At 46.2% G+C, this 7,367-nt stretch overlaps 1 non-coding gene across 1 annotated transcript; it reads right to left on the reverse strand.

Annotated features, from left to right (window-relative positions):
* Positions 1-379: 379 nt before the first annotated feature.
* Positions 380-452, reverse strand: Trnak-cuu. Its single transcript has one exon. It is a non-coding gene; the product is annotated as a tRNA-Lys (tRNA).
* Between the last annotated feature and the right edge of the window lie 6,915 nt (positions 453-7,367).

A 7,367-nucleotide genomic window follows, 5' to 3' on the forward strand; every position in this document is an offset into this window, starting at 1 on the left:
TGGTAAAGTGTGAAGTTAAACCCAAGTGCTGATGGGGGAAGTCCTTCTGTGTATATGTTTATCTGATTGGTTGATGAATAAAGCACTGTTGGCCAATAGGAAAGCAAGATAGATAGGTGGGACTAGGAGTTGAGGAGGATTCTGGGAGACAGAGGCACAGTCAGTCACCATGTAGGATGCGAGAGAAGTAAGAAAAGACCACGTGGAAATACTCAGATTAACAGTTATGGGTTAATAATTAAGTCAGAGCTGGTCGATGAGAAACTATAGCAAACGGCCAACAGCTTCATAATTAATGTAGTGTCTCGTGTGTTATTTGGGGCCTGAGACAGTGGCGGGACCCAAGCAGCTGGTGGGAAAGAGTACAGGTTACATATGGCACCCAATTTGGGGCTCGAACCCATGACCTTGACATTAAGAGTCTCATGCTCTACCGACTGAGCTAGCCAGGCAACCATGGGAGGTCTTGTCACCCTTCCACCCCTCCAAAACCCTCCAAATAAACACCAATTCCTATGAGAAAACTGAACAGTCTCAGTTGAACAATTCTTAGTAAGCAACCACAAGAAAGTGGTCACTCAGTTAGGTTCCACTAATTTTTCTTAATTCTCTTTGATATTTTTCCCCGGTCATCTGTCCCTATCTCTGTAGGTCACTTCTTCAACCCCTTCATTTTCCTGCTCTATAGTTTGCTTAGGTCTTGCTTCTGCATATGAATCCTTCCAAAAGTTGTACCAAAAGTATCCTGGGAGATATTCTTTCTCTTCTTTGGCTTGAGAGCTTTGGGCATTTTCATGGACAATTCATAAAGGCCGGCTGTTAGTCTAAGTTATCCAGGTCTGAGTTATGTCTACACTGTCATCTACTAAACCAAACTATAGACTTGCTGCCCTTGAACAGTCAAAGGGCAATGGGGAGGTGAGAATCAACTAAAGCAAATGAACAAACAAAAAACAAAACAACATAGCAAATTTCTTAAAAACCTGCTATAATCAGATGCTTACTGTCCCCACCACTTGCTTCCAAATAACCGAGTTAGAGGCTGAATATGAATTATAAATGCTTGGCCAATAGCTCAGGCTTATTACTAACTAGTGCTTACATTTTCAATTAACCCATATTCCTTATTTATGCTCTGTCACATGGCTGTACCTTTATTAGCATGGCATGTTCATCTCCTGCTCCCTCTGCATCTGGCTGGCGACTCCTCTCACTCTGCCCTTCTCCTTCCCATCATCCTTAGCTTGGTCACCCCACCTCTATTTCCTTCCTGGCCACTGGCCAATCAGCATTTTATTAAGCCAATTCCAGTGACAAACCTTTACAGTGTACAAGAGGATTATTCCACAGCCACCTGCATCTTAGATTTTTGAGTCCCTGAGTCTTCCTGACAACAGCTACATCCCCAGTAAATCCCTCAAGCAGCACAACTCTGTAGCTACAACCGTACTTGAGGAAGCTTTCAAACTTCAGTCCTTGGGGGCTTTGTAATAAAAAAAAGAACTGCATTACATTGAGGCTTGAACCAACCTTCTGTTTCCTTCTTTGTACAAACATGGAAAACAGAGGCCCAGGGACTCATTTCTGGCCCTCTTCATCTGCACAAATTCCAGTCACACTGGTACTATGTTATCATCTCTTGAAAATAATCACTTTAGTGATGGGGAAAGTCCTTCTGTGTATATGTTAATGAATAAAGCACTGTTGGCCAATAGGGAAGCAAGATAGGTGGGACTAGGAGTTACAGAGGATTCTGGGAAATGGAGTGAAGTGAGTCGGCACCATGTGATCCTGGGGAAGAGAGGATGGGTCAGGATACTGTCCTCCAAAAGATAAGTCCTTGTAGAAATATATATATTAGCAATTATGGGTTAATAATTATATCAGAGCTAGCCGATAAGAAACCAAACAAACAGCTAACAGCTTCATAATTAATTTCATGTGCTATTTGGGAGCTAAGGAGGCAACGGGGTCCTAGGCAGCTGGTGGGAAGACTACACGTTATAGCCTTAGAGAGTAAGAGCTTGCCACAGCTACCCAAGGTGCTGAGAATAAGGGAAAGTTGAATCCAACCCATAAAGTCCCTTTCGCCTTCCCCAAGGCTCAGAGGACACTGAGGAGGATGGTGTCAAAATGATGTAAGAGCCAGGTGACAGGGAGAAGGGCGACAAATGTCACCCACTAGACATGACACAGCTGTGAAGTCACAGACTTACAGCGGCTACACCACCTGCTAGCGTGGGTCTGCACGAGACGGGTTCTGTCAGTGGTCAGTCACGTGTCTTCTGGGCACTCACTCCAGGAATCTGGAAAAATCTTTGATTGTGTCTTCAGTATGTACCCGCCAGTGAACTAACTCCACAGGCCCCAGTGGATGTCCCCAAACCTCTATGGTCATATAGACAACACTGGCCAAGGTCACACGGCAAGATCACACAAAAGCTGTGAATATAACAAAGAGATCTTTAGGGTGAGAGGAGATTAGCAAGGGCCATTGGGTAAGAGTAATTAAAGTATGGTGTGTGTGTTTGTGTGGGCTGTGTGTGTGTGTGTGTGTGGGGGTGTGTGTGTGGGTGTGTATGGGGGTGTGGGGGGGGTGTGGGGGTGGATATGAAGGTGTCAAGGAACAGATATAATTAATTAAAAGGGAAAATATTAAGAGCCCTGTGTGACTTAAGATTGGAGTCCAACCTACCAGAAATATCTCAAAAAAAAAAAAAAACCAGTTGTCATTTCCTTAAAGACTACAAATAATGTGCTCAGGGGAGGGGCTTGGTCCTGCCCCAACTTAATGTGCCAGATTTTGGGGACTCCCAGATGGTAGCCCTTACCTGTTGGGAGGAGTGGATGGGAGGGTGGCTGGGGGAGGGGAGGGGAGGGCCCCCGAGGAGGGACGGGAGGGAGGGACGGGTGGTTGGAATGGGAAATGAAGGAGGGAGGTGCATGCAGCTGGAATAGAGTTTAAAAGCGGGGGTGGGGGTGAGGAGGGGGGGGACGACGCAGGGGCGGTTCTCTTTTTTGGTGGTTTTGATAAGTCTCTCATCAGGTGGTTTGTCATTCTTTGGGCTGAGGACAAAGGAAGTGCGATATCAGACTCTCCTAAAATAAACCATAACAGACTTCTTTAAAAAAATTAGGCCCTAAAAAGGGCCCTTTGTTCTTTTTCTCTGAAGCGAGTCCAAAACCAACAACAACAAAGACGAAAGCGCTGAGGAGTGTAAAGTCCTAATCTGGGTCAGTTTGGACACTGTGCGATTCGGTTTAGTTTAACTAGGAAACTTCTGTGGAGCGTGTGCTATGTGGAGGGCGTCCACTTCTGTGCCTCGTAACCTTACCTCTGAATTTTCAGAAGTGCCTTCACCAGGAGGTGGGAGATTCAAAGTCAGGTTATATTTGACCCTTAAAAACCAAACTCTCTGTACCCTGACAAGTCAGCTTCGGATGGAGATGAGATGCTGGGAAGGTGGCAGGGACAGCAGCTCAGCCTCAGTGCCATGACTTCCAATACACACTTGAGCTAAATGGACTCAGTTCATGAGTCCTGGCCCCTTGGTGTTGGGAGCAAGTCTAGCAAGCATTTGAGTGTGTGCATGTGTGTATGTGTGTGTGCCTATGTGTATGAGTGTATGTGAGTGTGTATGTGTGTGAGAGTATGCATGTGCATGTGTATGTGTGAGTGTATGTCCAAGTGTGTGTATACACGTGTGTGAGTGCGTATGTGTGTACATATGTGTATATGTGTGTGAATGGGTGTGTGTGTACATGCGTGTGTGTCTGAGTGTGTGTATGTGTATGTATATGTGTGTATAAGACTCTCTTGATTACTTCATCACCACACTCAAAAGCTCTCTCTCAATTACTTAAATAATTATTAAATAAGATGTAACACTTCTTACTTAAACACACAGGACACTCCTCCAGGGACACAGTGGAAATGGCCCCAGTGTTAACAGCAGCAACATAAAGGCGTCCACTTCATCTGACCCACCTGAAGCAGGTAGGGGCACCCAGTCTCTGAAGAACATATTGACCTCCATATGACGAAGATGGTTACAGTCCCCCCAGGTTTGCATTCATAGATGTAAGTGAAACAGATAAGGCTTGCAAACAGGACAGTTCTAGGTTTGAGCTCACAAAGTTAATGGCACCTGCCTATACAAGTATATATTCATTAACATGTTCTTTTAGTTTTAAAAGATTTATCTGTATATGTGTGTCACTGAGTGCATCTATGTGCACCATGTGTGTCCTGGTTATCCAAGGAGGCCAAAAGTGGGTACCTGGAGCCCTTGGAACTGAAATTACAGGTGTTTGTGAGACCCCATTCAGGTAGTGGGAACCAAACCCTGGTCCTCTACAAAAGAAGTGCTCCTAATTGTTGAACCCTCCAGCCTCTGTGCATGTGTGTGCCTGTGTGTGTGTGTGTGTGCATGTGTGTGTGTGTGTGTGTGTGTGTGTGGCCATAAGTGTTATATTGGAGGTGGTGAGCTAGCTAGGTTTTTAAAAAGCCTACCACAAAAACATGAGGACCTAGATAAAGGGAGAGATCTTACTAGGCAACTGTGGCGCTGACCATGCCCGTTAGGGCTTGGCCACAGGTGCATATGTGGTGTAGGATGAAGACCTGGAGAGAGGCAGGTGTCGCTCTCTTGGGGTTCTGGTCAGGCCTCGGAGCATGCTAAGACTGCACACTCGGAGCGCTGACCCGGGGCTACCGGTTTCTTGCATAATTTTCTCTTCAATAAAATTAACTTACTTCATCCCAGTCCCGTGGACCATAATTTGTGCAGTTACACCTAAGTTCTACATAAAAGTGTGGGTATGGTGGCCACGCTTATAATTCCAGCACTGGGTCACACAAGAGAATCTGAGGCTCATTGGTCAGCCAGTTTAGTCAACCACCAGGCTCCAGAAACAAGGTAGAGAATAGCTGAAGAAATATCCTACACAAACCTCTGGCTCATACACAGGTGTACGCACACACACACACACACACACACACACACACAGATACATAAAAACCGATTTTACACTTAAGTGGCTCTCTAGTTATTTGTATGAGATGCCACATTCATTTAGCACTTGGTTCCCCCTAAGACCGCTAAGACTTCACAGATATTAACTAAGGCCCATTCAGTCTCTGAACTGCAAGATGACAGACCATGCGGTCCCCTCACAGGAGGGAAGAGAGGACTCCAGTGAGCAGACGGCACAGTTCAGAGCTGCATGGGGCCAACAGGCAGGAACCCACAGAGCTCCGACCACAGGACACTGGTGCCATCGGTCCTGCAGCCTCACCATTCCCAACACATCGTCGCAAGTTCAGGGACGTGCATTGGGTCATGATGGGTGACACTTGTCTATAATCCCACTCAGGGGGCCAGACACAAGGACTGTGACCAAGTCTGGGCTACATGAGTACCAGGCAAGCCTGTAAGACTGCAAATCAGGTCAAAGGGGAAGAATTCAACTTGTAAAGTGTAAGGAGGAAAGGGATGCGTGTGCACAGGTGAGTTCACACACACACACATACACACACACACGCTTGTGCACATGCACACGCACGCGTGCACACACACACACGCACGCGCGCACACACATCTTATCAATCTGATCCTTTCTCATCCAAAAGATTTGGAAGAGGACATCTTGCTCTCACCTCAACAATCTCAACCAATTCAACACAGAGTACCGAGGAGCTACATCCCTTGAGAGACGGGGGTCCGGTCCTGACAGCCTTAGGAAAGAGACTGTCTTGGCCCCTTGCTTTGCTCTGGAGTATTAAAACCATGGGGAACCAGCTGGGATCATATAAGCATGCCATCTGGGCTCTCACACCATGCACAAAGCCCTGGATTCAACACCAAGCGCTGTACAAACGGGCACGGTACCACACCCCTCTAATCCCCACGCTCAGGAGATGGTGACAGGAGGATCAAACATTCAAGGTCGTTCTCAGGTATGTGGAATGTTTGAGGCCAGCCCTGGCTACACGAGACCTGATTTTAGAAATGTCTACTATGAACTCTGACACCAGCTGTGTTGGTTTGACTGAGAGGTTGTCCTCAAGCGAGTGTGATTGGAGGGCAGGGATCTTGAGATTAGCCAGGATTGAAGCCATGTCAAGTCACACACGCCTCACAGGGATGCAGCATTGAGAGAGAATCCTGGGCTCTGTCCCAGAGGGCTCCAAATAAGATGTGGCTTGTCACAATACCACCCCCTACAGGCCTGGTCTTAGCCTCCTAAGTCTGACCACTTCCAACATTTACCTTTACACAGGACTCCACAGCCCAGAAATAAAACGCTTCCAAATTTTCTTTCTTCCTTTCTTTTTCTTTCTTCTTTTTTTTTTTTTTTTTTTTTGCCTCTTGCCAGAACTACAATAAAACCCAATTATGGATGAAAGCAAGAGGGAGCACCAAGAAAAAAACAAACCTTTAATTTTTATTTCTCAACTGACATACAAATCTCAATTGTCTAGTTCTTACGGAGATTAGAGAGACTTAAACACTGCAGAGGGAGTGTAGAATTCCTAGGCTGGTAATGAGAAATGTGTACTCCTTGCAAAAGATCCCTCAGAAAAGCAGAAAAAAAAAACAAATTTGAACTGTCTCAAATGCTATTAACATGATTTTCACTGTAAGGGATCCGACACCGAGACAAGCAGCCCAAAGCAAAAGGTTATCCTTCAGGACATAGGCTCCAGCTTAAGGCGGCCCGTGAGATGCAGGCTGTCAAAGAGTTGGCTCCTTCCACTCCCCACAGGCCTTTGCCTCTGTGTCTCCTTTTGCCCCCTTTCTGTTTGGTCAAAACAGGGTCTCACTCTGTAGCCCAAGGTGTCCTAGAAGTCACAGTGAGGCCCAGAGTGCCTTCAATCCCCGGTGCTGGCATCACAGCATCCATAGCTTACAAAATACTTCAGAGTTAGCTCTGATTTGTTAGTGTTTGCTTTGTTTAATGGGGGGTAGGGGGTTGTTTGGGGGCTTTGCTTCATTTTGAGGTGGTTTTTTTTTTTTTTTGCATTTTTCCCCCAACAAACTTACGTCTGATTCAAACAAGTTTTCCAGGGTTAATTTTCAAAGTTTTAAGTTCATCTCACAGAAATAACAATGAAGTCAAGGTCATGCTGGCTCTAAGCAAACCTTTCAAGTCCTTGTGGTCTGAGAATGGAAGGTGTGGCCTGACTGGGAGGGTGGTGTGGGTGGAGAGAGGTGGAGAGAGACTGCATTTTATGCATGCCTTGCAGGCAGGGTGAAGGGGCAGGCGGCCCTGTGTGGAGAGTAGAGGGAAGTGCCCAGCCCTTTGAACTTACCCTGAAGTCATTCTATCGTGGTGGCTTCTTCTGCCACCATGACCCTTGAGTT

This window comes from Mesocricetus auratus, unplaced genomic scaffold (genome assembly GCF_017639785.1).
Source record: "Mesocricetus auratus isolate SY011 unplaced genomic scaffold, BCM_Maur_2.0 Super-Scaffold_100001, whole genome shotgun sequence".
Taxonomy (NCBI): Eukaryota; Metazoa; Chordata; class Mammalia; order Rodentia; family Cricetidae; genus Mesocricetus; species Mesocricetus auratus.